At 41.2% G+C, this 12,314-nt stretch overlaps 1 long non-coding RNA gene across 1 annotated transcript; it reads left to right on the forward strand.

Moving 5' to 3' along the window:
• Positions 1 to 4,127: 4,127 nt before the first annotated feature.
• LOC139435915 (uncharacterized) lies at positions 4,128 to 4,537 on the forward strand. The gene is made up of 2 exons (XR_011645129.1): positions 4,128 to 4,217; positions 4,438 to 4,537. It is a non-coding gene; the product is annotated as an uncharacterized lncRNA (long non-coding RNA).
• Positions 4,538 to 12,314: the final 7,777 nt, after the last annotated feature.

Raw genomic sequence — 12,314 nt, forward strand, 5'->3', positions numbered from 1 at the left:
GCAGTTGCTCTCCACGAGCTGCAGAAGCGAAATGCTTGATGGGAGACGGCTCGCTGGTATCTCGAGCTGAGCGCTCATTGGTGGTTTTTACCACGTGCTGCTGATGAAACTCTCCAATTGGCTGACAAAAGTTTGTTGTTGTTTTGTGTCAGTTTTACGTCGCCACATCCATTCCCATTTTTCATCATTGTTCCACAATGTTTATCATCATGAAATTAATATCTATATATTTTATACTATACTCACTGCTTACCGTTTTCATACTTTATATATCTTAGCATATTCATACACACTGTTCATACTGCTCACAGGCTGATATCTAGTGTATTCATACCCCTCACTGTTTATTCATCATTCTATATTTTATTCTGTAGATTGTGTACATTACTTTTCACTTTACTGCTTGTTGCACCTGGTTAGAAGCTAAACTGCATTTCGTTGTCTCAGTACCTGTAATCTGTGCAATAACAATAAAGTTGAATCTAATCTTGAGCAGGAACAAATGTATTTACTTAGTACATATCTGACATTAACGATTAAACACATGTGTGCATTCTTTATAAATGCAAACCGAGTCAAGCCGACTCCGGAGGTGGCGGTATGCACCTTAAAGTTGTTTGCAATCCGCCAAAAAACCGAGAGAAGAAGAAGAAGAATGCGAAGAAGAAGATGAAGAAGAAGATGAAGAAGAAGAAGCCGACTCGGAGCTGTCCGACTTCAGGCGAGCTTTTTGACACCTCCCCCGGCTGCGATCGGCTACTCTCGTCTACTTTCGAGGCGAGCCGCAATGTGTCTCAAACGAGCCTACTGTTCTAGTGATGGGAATTCCGGCTCTTCTTGCTGAGCCGGATCATTTGGCTCACCAAGAAGAGCCGGCTCTTTCGGCTCCCAAAGGGCTCTTCAGTTTACCACATATTATACCTTCTAATTAAATCAAATGTAGCGCTGTTTTGACTAATGATTTATATGTGTACACATATATCACTTAAATTATTCAAGACATCCTTTGTACTAAAGTATTCAAAAGTAAAAATTACATGTTTAAAATAAATTATTTGCTGTGGCCAATTGTTTTCATTGCATTTACAGACCCGTGTAACTCTCTGATACCACCCAATGAATGCATTGACTTGCTTGTAGAACCACGCTACACAAAACAGATGGCAACACCTATAAAAACTATTTTAAAAAAGGGGCTACTGTATCAACCTATATAAAGTATATAAATATAGTTTTTCTCCCTGCAGGAGAGGGGAGCGTGCTTTGAGATCCGCTGCTAGGCTGCAGCGGGGAGAAGAGGGGGACAAAAAGTAGGAAGAGAAGTAATGGGTCAGAAACCCTCCTTTTTACGCAGCGGTCCAGACATAGACATCATAGCTACGGCGACATATATTCAGTTGCCAGTTACTTTTGGCATTAGGGCAGGGATATCTTTCAAGGTTTGACATAATGAATTGTGCTACTTTTAAAGCAAGCAACGATGTTTTCAAATCTGTAATCAAAAAGCTCCTCAAAAACACTATAGAAGCAGGTCCTGCCGTTGTTACGTTAGTTCAAACAGTAACAACGGACTACTTTTCTTAGCGGATGCATGTCAATTTAAATCAATACAAAAAACAATTTTTTAAATCAATAAAATCTTTTTCTAAATCCATAAAAGCATTTCAATTATTATTGGGAGTCATGTCGTTACTTTGTTGAGAATGTGGCCATGTGTAATAAGCGGGATAATGTCCACATTGCACATCGCATAATGTGCCTTCATGCCGATCTAGATCCCTCCGCAAAAACAAAACAAAAAACGTCTTGTTCGCGGGCGAGAGCCGGCTCCCGTCGTTCACTATAGGAAACGCCCCTAGGAAACGCCTCCTTGCTGCGGTCTGCAGACAGAAGGCTTGTTTGAGACAAGCAAGACCTGCGCTGTTGCGATCAACGTCTTGCTAGTGCGTTGCATGATGGTTAGTCATTTTGTCCGACTTGCTCTGGAGGCTCGCCCACATGAGACTTTGAAATCTCGCGGGACAAAGACGCCCGCAGCCTTGAGAGCGAGGCGAGGCGAGTTGGCGCAGTTGCTCTCCACGAGCTGCGGAAGCGAAATTCTTGATGAAATTCTTGACTCTCGTCTACTTTCGAGGCGAGCCGCAATGTGTCTCAAACAAGCCTACTCTCTAGGCTTCTTCTTCTTCATCTTCGCATTCGCATTCTTCTTCTTCTTCTCTCAGTTTTTTGGCGGATTGCAAACAACTTTAAGGTGCATACCGCCACCTCCGGAGTCGGCTTGACTCGGTTTGCATTTATAAAGAATGCACATATGTGTTGTGTCGTTAATGTCAGATATGTACTAAGTAAATACATTTGTTCCTGCTCAAGATTAGATTCAACTTTATTGTTATTGCACAGATTACAGGTACTGAGACAGCGAAATGCAGTTTAGCTTCTAACCAGGTGCAACAAGCAGTGAAGTGGAAAGTAATGTACACAATCTACAGAATAACATATAGAATGAATTGAATGATGAATAAACAGTGGGGTATGAATGCACTAGATATCAGCCTGAGAGCAGTATGAACAGTGTGTATGAATACACTAGATATCAGCCTGTGAGCAGTATGAACAGTGTGTATTAATACACTAGATATCAGCCTGTGAGCAGTATGAACAGTGTGTATTAATACACTAGATATCAGCCTGAGAGCAGTATGAACAGTGTGTATGAATATGCTAAGATATATAAAGTATGAAAACGGTAAGCAGTATAGTATAAAATATATAGATATTAATTTCATGATGATAAACATTGTGGAACAATGATGAAACATGGGAATGGATGTGGCGACGTAAAACTGACACAAAACAACAACAAACTTTTGCCAGCCAATTGGAGAGCTTCATCAGCAGCACGTGGTAAAAACCACCAATGAGCGCTCAGCTCGAGATACCAGCGAGCCGTTTCCCATCAAGCATTTCGCTTCCGCAGCTCGTGGAGAGCAACTGCGCCAACTCGCCTCGCCTCGCTCTCAAGGCTGCGGGCGTCTTTGTCCCGCGAGATTTCAAAGTCTCATGTGGGCGAGCCTCCAGAGCAAGTCGGACAAAATGACTAACCATCATGCAACGCACTAGCAAGACGTTGATCGCAACAGCGCAGGTCTGCGCAGGTCTTGCTTGTCTCAAACAAGCCTTCTATAGAGAGGCGAAGTCACGCCCATCTACTTCCGGCCCATGGGACCCCGGAAGCGAAAAATTAACATTGAATTCAATGGAGAGAGAACACGTATCTTTTGATCCCGTTTGAATTGTGCCACGAACTACACATATGATGTTTGTCAATCTTAAACAATAAGTTCCATGTCAAAAAAGTCACATTTTGTCGTAAAACTGTTGAAATATAAGACTATGAAAAATACGCGACTACAAAGACTACAAATCCCAAATCCCATTCTGGCTCGCGTAAGTGATGTCACAGGCGATAATGCTCCAAGTGGTTGCGACTTGTAATTAAAGCGAAGAAGAAGAAGAAGATCTCATAACCGATTTATTCCCTCCAATAAATAAGAGATTGCTAAAAATAAATTCACTTTTACAAGATGCATGTGTGCTTTGTACCAGGTTGTAATCACATAAGTGATCAAACCACTTGCTCGTTCTATCGATTGCCGTCTGATGAAAGGACCAGGAGTCACTGGATCAGACACATCAGGTAATATACATGTTGTGCATGGAACATATATAGTCAAGTTAGCTACCTAGCTAGTAGCGACGAGTAGCGAGCACGTTAGTTAGCATTACATTACTTAGCCTTGTCATTTTTAGTAGCCTTACCATGAAGTTATTATTTTATTACATGAAGTAAGAGTAAGAGTAGATGGTAAGTATTTCGTGAAACATTTGAAGAGTAGCCTACTGCGCCATCCACCGGGTGCTATGGAAGCAGTCAGGGAGAGTCGAAGGCAGGCAGGGAGCTTTGCATGACAGATTCTTCTGGACGTGTTTCATTGTGATGACAGTAAGGGTGAGTCAATCTGTTTGTTGGAAAGACAGTAGTTGAGTGATTACTGAGAGAAAAGTATTAGAAGGGATAATTATTCAAAGTGTTACTGTTGTGTTACTTTAAAGTGTTGTTACTGACCTTTTTCTCTTTTATTTCCTTTCCCTCACCTGTAACTGCTGAGACCTGAGGAACATGCACACTGACCTGCTCTGGCAACCTGATTTCCACTGTACGTAATAGTATTTGGTTATGGTATATTATTTATATACATCAAAGGCACAATGCACCCCCCAGAGACACACATGTATTGAGTGTGATATTGTGCATAGGTCAAGTGAAATCATCTTTACACACTAGAAAATTGTAGGAGCGGCAACTTGTTTTGAAATTGAATTTTTAATATCCGAAAATGAAGTTGATCTGTTTTCTTTATTCTTCTCTCTTCCCAGCTCCATCCATCACCGTGCTCTGTTCCTGCAGGTCCTGCTTGCTAATCAATGCTCATATGTTTTCACACAATTACAAATAAAGTCAATGTATTGTATGACATGAAGTTGTGCTTCATTCTGAGTCAATAATAAATCCATTCTGCCTTCAACTGCACAATGACTGTGGACTGCACCGACATCCATGTAGCTGCCCCCAGTAAGATGAACCAAGCAAAGAGGGTCGCCATCATGCCTAAGGACATCCAGCTGCATCCGCGAGAGAGGGCTTAGACTGACCTGAGACCAGCACACCAAAACACAACGGCTCTTTTAAGAGCCACCTACAGTTTCAAAGAGTTGCAATCCTACGTTATTATAATGATTAAACTGGTTCATGTGTCACTTAGTTTACTGAACCGTGATGAATGAAAGAAATTAGTGAGGTAGTGGTTTAAAGAAGTTACAAAGACATTAATATATGAGTAACAGGTCAGTGTAAACACAAGCTTCTGTCAATTATGGATCATTCAAACTATATACAAATAATATGTAATAAAGTTCTAAAATAAGTATTCGGTATATTCCTTGATAGCTTTTGGAGAAGGTTGTTTTTAAGTTTACTAAAAATCTATCGTTTCAACTGTTTCACTTTATAAAAAGGAACAGGTGAGTAGAGCATCATTGAGTTTCTTATTCTGTCAGTAAATTATCCAGATGAAATGTTTATCATTATTTTAGTCAACCCTAAACAAATTGATTGTACCTTTTTAATAATGACCTTACATGGTCGGCAAAGTTAAATTAACTTCAATCAAATCTGTTCTGAGAAAAAACTAATAAATGTGAAAAACAGTCCGTAGAGATTTAAAGGCGTCGTTGTAGTTCAGTCCAACGTTTCATTTGGATTCATTTCTCCAACAGTCAACTATTTTCATAAAGAATATATATATTTTTCAAAGTCAACTTTATTGTCAATCTTACTCAGTTTGTGTTTATAGACAGAGAGATCAAAAAGACGTTTCCAACAATCCCAAATACGAAAAATTAAATTATACAATTTACAGATATGTAATGTATACAAATATATATATCCTATATACACCATCGTGTATAATGATGGTGTATGATGTAGAAGGAAGTGTGGTAGATAACAAGTAAATATAGAGTTACATACAATGTATGTACAGCAAAAGATGGAATAACTAAGAAGCACGCAGTATAATAATAATTACATGCAACAATTAAATAACTGCTCAGCGTCTCCACCACAATCCCAATCTGCTGTGTCCTGTTTTCCTCCCCTCTGCATAACACCCATCGCACATACGGAACACAACGCAGAGTCTGAGGGTGTTAAGAGTATGTTTATTTAAATGTCCTCCTCTCTACTGGCCAACACAGGGAGCACATGCTGGGTGTAGAGGAGATTTCCATGCCATGCAGGGTCTTTGGGGATGAGGATGATGATCGCCTCCTTCGTGGTCCACACAACAAAGTAGCAGAGACTCCGGTCTGTGATGTGCAGCTGCCCTTGGACCTGGTGCCAGTATGGGTGATATATGACCCACCCTCCTCACGGAGACAGAAGGATGGTAACTGGACTGCCTCCGCGATGGTCATGTTCATGTCACCAAAATCCTTGAATCTACACACAGCAAATAAACTCAAATGACACAACGAGATGTAAAAGGAGATCACACATACAGTATAGAATATCCTGTATAGTCGATATAAAACTGGCCGCTTCAATCTGAAGAGCAACTAAAACAAAACACGGGAGTGTACCTTGTTCTTGTGAACACTAATGTTATCCACAGCATACACAGAGACCACGAAGTTCTTAAGGAGAAAACTAGTTACTAAAACAAAACACGTTAGTGTACCTTGTTAGCTAATGTTAGCTAGCTGACATTAACGTTACACATTGCACTCATATTACTCACCGAAACCTTGTAAAGCCGGTCCCGCTGCTCTTACAGAACCGACTAACTCCCCTTTCGTGTATGTACAGCTCTCAACATGCCCAGACTTGTAGTGATTTTCACCTCATTTTATACTTTTATTCTCATTCTGAAAGAAACAGGTGAAATTTGCTAACGTGACGGCCGTCTTTGTGATGGTGACGCGTATTGTGCGAGACAAGAGACCTGTAGTTCACTGAGCGGTTTCACACAAAAAAATGTGTAACTTCACAGTTTTACGACACATTTTAATTTTTTTGACTTGCAAAATATTCTTTTAAATTGACAAACATCATATGTGTCATTCGTGGCACAATTCAAACGGGATCAAAAGATAACCTTTCTCTCTCCATTGACTTCAATGTATAATTTTACGCTTCCGGGGTCCCATGGAGGCTCCCGGAAAGGGAGGGACTTCGCCTCTCTATAGAGAACCGCAGTGACGCGTCCTAAAACCCGGAAGTAAGTTAGCATTTTTAGCACTTCCGGTTCCTTCGTCAAAAAAGCAATGTATTTTCTCCATAGGGTTTTGGAAAATAGCTCGAAATAAGGTCTGTGGTTGACACAAATTTAAGAGATAAATCACGTTTTGTTCTACGACAGTAGATACATCAGCAGTGACCCCACTGGTGATTTGTGAAGAGTTTACGTGTCTGAAAAACGATGGTTGTTACCGAGTGGCTGAATAGGACTACAGAAATGGTCGAGTCCGTTGTACGTCATTACGCCTACACACGTAAACACTCCCGCTAAGTTTGTTTCCCCCTGTGTTCTGCTTGAAAGCAAGTACCTGCCTATCTTTAGTAGCCTATCTGTAGTCTCTTTAGTATCTGTATATCTATATCTTACCATTAGAATCTCTATTTTTGAAATGGTCATTTTTAACACCGTAGTTTTATAAATTATAGAACAATTAATTGCCAGTGTTTTCCAATTTTACTCGGCAGTTCGTTTCATTGGCTAACGTTAGCTAAAGCTAGCGCTACTAGTTAGCTACGCAATGGTTTGTTGCTTTGCTCCGGGTTGCAGCCACAGGTCTTCGCATGAAACGTGCTCGTTCTATCGTTTCCCGGCCAATGTTTTCCAAAGGAGAGTCTGGATTCGTGCCATGAGGTAAGCTGACGTTACATTGTTGTCCATGTCACGGTGAAATGCAAATGATGGGTAGTGACTGTATCGCCGTTTTAGAGATGGCACTGCTGAAAAGACCGCAAAATAAGTAAAGATAATGAATACATCCTATTAAAACCTGTGTGGCTTATATGATAAGTCTAATTAGTACAAGCAGCATAACGTTTCACCATGTGACTAAAGATTGTAGTCAGGGAAATCAGTTTGACATATTGAACTAATAACAAATCACCTCTGGCTGGCAGAGAACTCTCTGCTCCATAGCTTCTCTTGGACGTAACATCACATGTACATTTTACATTTATATTCAATTTAATATTCCATCCCTAACATACTTTTGTATATATAATAACTTATATTTTGTTTTTCTTGTTATGCTGCTGCAACACAAACATTTCCCCAATTGGGATCAATACAGTAATATCTTAATTAATTAAGAAATATAACTATTATAATTAGTGTAGCAGCTGACACCTATTTTCAATATGGATTAATCTACCTTTATTTCTTTAGTTCAATTTTGATCTATAAAAATGTCAAAATAGTGAAAATGTTCACGAGACAAAGTGCAAGGTTATATCTTTAGATGTTATGTTTTAGCCTATGTACTGTATGTCTTAATGCTCTTATTTGTGACGATGTGACTTCCATGAAACTAATATTTTATATCTTCCCAACAGACGAGCTGACAGGAAGCCTAACCCCCTAAACGCACCAGGAGCGTCTGCGCTGCGCCGCGTTACGGCCGCGCCGCGGCGGTCGTAAGGATCGCGGCCACTCTAGTCAGTGGGTGCTATTCCACCACACGCGCCGCGTTACGTCTCAGACGCGGCCCAGAAGCGGCTCGGCGCAGCGCTTCTCTAAAATTAGGATGAATCCTATTTTTGCCGCGGCGCAGCCGTAAGGTCGGACAGGCAGCCCCCCCCTCGCAGGAAGTGGAAAGGTGAGCATCCGGGCCAGGCCCATCCCGCGTATATACTAATTTAGCAGACCCCCCTCCTTCATCACAACACCTCCACTACGATACGCACAATGGACGACGAGGTGTTCATAATGGAAGTGGAGAAACACACCATTGTATACGATGTAACCGATGCTTTTTACAAGGACAACATCAGAAAGGACAAGGCCTGGTTTTTAGTCGCTGCAGTTTGTGGAGTGGAAGGTAACAACTACATATTAATGTTTTAAAGTTAATTAAGAACTGCGAGGCTGCACACACGACGCTCCGCTTCCGCAACGTTTTGAAACGCGCCTGGTGTGTTAGGTCGCAGGAGGAGGTCGCAGCGTGGCGCAGCCGCAACGTAGCGCGGCGCAGACGCTCCTGGTGCGTTTAGGGGGTAACACTCTAACAACCACAACATTGCAAAGGCGAGTAAATGTAAATTAAAAACTATTCACAATTTCTTAATTTCTTCTTCTTTCTTGCAGTGAGGTGAAGCTGACCTTGCACTTGGTGCCAGTAAGGATGCTCCTCACGCAGGCTGAATGTTTCTCTTCCTTACTGACACAGAAGCCCTTGACTTGCAATGCTTCACTAATTGTCACTTCCCTGGCTCCGTAGGGACACTTTACCTCCAGCACAGCGGGAGACCCTACCAGACCATCTGGAGATGCCCCCAACACTCCTGATTGGGAGAGCCACAAACCTGACTCATGGACCTGCATCTGGGTTGCAGTGGTGAATGCCCTGACGCCCTCACATTCATTCATAGTCCCCCACTGTACAGACAAAACACCACCAAGGGCCTGTTGTTGCCCTAGCACCCTGGCACTAAGGGAAGCAGTCACACGCTTTGACCTCAGGACAGCTCCAACGTTGCTGGCAGTCAACCTTCCTTTCCTGAACAAATGCCAGTTTGGGTTGGTTCGCTGACCAGTGTAGCCACCTGAATTGCCCTCTGTTGCTCCTCAGACAATGCCATGCTTGCCACAATTGCCTCAGGTCCCTGATGCCCAACAGATTTGAGAATTTTAGGAACAGTAAGTGTTTCCAAGCTGTAGTGTTCCTCTTCTGGCTCGGGGGAGAGAAGCCAAGACATTCCTGAGAACCTGCCCCCGAGTCTGTCCCTCAGCCAGTCACGATCTGCGGAGGTGGGCTCTCTTGTCAGCGGGTTGAATGAGTTATTGGTTGGAGGAAATAGCTCCTCCACTGAATGCGTACGTTTAGCTGCCTTTGGCTTCTTCCACTGACAGGGGGGTGTCAGTGCAGCTGAAAGTGTGGATGGCAAAGATGGCTAATGCAGCCGCATGACTGCATTTCCATTCTCCACGTGGGCATTCACATTTTGTGGAGAGAATTCCCTCTTCTCCTGTAGATACCTGTGGTGGTGGGATTGTTTTATTATTTAAAATATATTTACATTTATAATGCCTTCCCAATTATAGCCTACTGTATGTTTATTTCATGGATATTTCTGTGTTTTCTGGTGTGTAAAATGTGTAATCTTGGGGCCTCTTCTCTTTAACGTCTACATGCTACCACTGGCTCAGATAATGAAGAACAACAAAATAAGTTACCATAGCGATGCAGATGACACACACATTTACCTAACCATTTCACCAGGAGACTATGCTCCATTTCAAACACTGAGTAAGTGCATTGAACAAATCAATGACTGGATGTGTCAGAACTTTCTCCAATTAAACAAAGATAAAACTGAGGTAATGGTTTTTGGAGCCAAGGTGGAACGTATAAAAGTTAGCGCTGAGCCTCAGTCTGCAATGTTCAAACCAACAGATACAGCCAGAAGTCTAGGTGTAGTCATGGACTCTGACCTGAGTTTCAACAGTCACATTCAAACAGTTACTAAATCAGCTTACTATCACCTAAAGAACATATCTAGGATTAAAAGACTAATGTCACAGCAGGATTTGGAAAAACTTGTCCCGTTATCTTCAGTAGACTCGACTACTGCAATGGTGTCTTCACAGGTCTCACTAAAACATCTATTAGGAAGCTGCAGTCCTCACTAACACTAAGAAAGTGGATCACATCACTCCTGTTCTGAAGTCTTTACACTGGCTTCCTGTGTGTCAAAGAATAGATTTCAAAATACTGCTGCTGGTTTATAAAGCCCTGAATGGTTTAGGCCCAAAATACATGTCTGACCTCCTGCTAAACTATGAACCATCCAGATCTCTCAGGTCTTCAGGGACGGGTCAGCTTTCTGTCCCCAGAGTCAGAACTAAACATGGTAAAGCAGCGTTCAGTTATTATGCTCCAAACATCTGGAACAAACTCCCAGAAACCTGCAGGTCCGCTGCAACTCTGACTACTTTTAAATCCAGCAAGAAGACTTTTCTTTTTGCCGCTGCTTTTAATTGAACTATTCACATCTTAAACTGCACTGTAACTTTTATCCATGTATTTTTTCTTTTAATGTTTATTTTATTAGCTTTGCTTTTTAATGACTGATTTTAAATGCCATTTCTTAATGTCTTTCATTTTTTGTAAAGCACTTTGAATTGCCATGTGTTGAAAAGTGCTATATAAATAAACTTGCCTTGCCTAATAAAGATTTCATGTGACACATAAAATGGATTTGTTGATGGGAATTAATGTGAATAAATTAACTCTAGGTTAACGGTACTCTTGCTATAACTACTCACCGACACTCTATAAACCTTGTCCCTCATGCTAGCCCTGACAACACCGGTAAGCACGCCTTCATCTAGGCTGCCCGTGTCCTGACTTGTAGTGGTTCTCTCCTCTATCTCCATTCTTCTTGTCATCTTTGTAAAACGATATCAGACTGGTAATTGACACAGCCATGACATCTAGTTAAATTCAGTGTGGCTAAAATGAAAAGCTTTGTTAAAATATGCAAGCACGCGGAAGTCAAAGTCAGCTTTATTGTAAACAAATTCTACATGTGTTATACATCCAGAAATATCGTTTCCCACAGTGTGACATGTAGCCTATACATAAAACAAAAAGGGCCTAGATAAACGGGGTATACAGTTTAAAATGTTAATATATTTAAAGTGTTCAAAGTGCAGTTTCAGTGCAAGTCAGTTGGAACGATCTTAAATTGGCGTGACGTTGAAGTCGTGCGACGCTGCTGTACTGGCTTGTAGTTCGTTTATAGCATAACGTTAGCATTTCGCTTTTGGCGACTAGATTTATGATTCAAAAATTATAAAAGTAGGAGAGACATGTGGAGATTATCCGGCTGAACAAAACGTGATCCTTCTCTTAAATGTGTCGTCACTGCGGTTCTCTGAGTCCATCGGTCAAAGAATGGAATTCCTGCTAAACCCTTCAAAATAAAAGCCGAAAGGTGCATTTAATTGTATCTTCTCATGTCATTAATAGCTGCAATATATACCTGGCTGCTAAATCCACAGAACTGTTACAGGATGTGTATTTTGGAAATTGTGTAACCTTTTTTTATTTGTATTATAACTTTTTTTTAACTTTAATACTTGTGTATGCATGATTCTAGGTAACATTAAGCTAACGTAAATGTCCCCTCTGTGGGACTAATAATAAAGGTATTCTGATTCTGATTGTGTGTGTGTTATAATTAGGGTTGCAACATTCCGGGAATGTTCAAAGATTGAAACTTTCCATGGGAATTCACGGGAATAAACTGGGCATTTTCTAAATTGAAGGTTGGCTCGGAACTTAAATATAGTTGGGGAAAGTACATTTTAGCATAATCTTGACTAAAACAAACAGATGCCATTCAAGTACACTTGAATATCCATGCCATTATTCCTCAAGCACATGCACATAGCACACTGCTTACTGCATGGCTATTGAGACCACACCCCCTACTCCATCACATGCACGGATGATTT

The sequence above is a fragment of the Pseudochaenichthys georgianus genome, chromosome 20 (genome assembly GCF_902827115.2).
Source record: "Pseudochaenichthys georgianus chromosome 20, fPseGeo1.2, whole genome shotgun sequence".
Classification (NCBI taxonomy): domain Eukaryota; kingdom Metazoa; phylum Chordata; class Actinopteri; order Perciformes; family Channichthyidae; genus Pseudochaenichthys; species Pseudochaenichthys georgianus.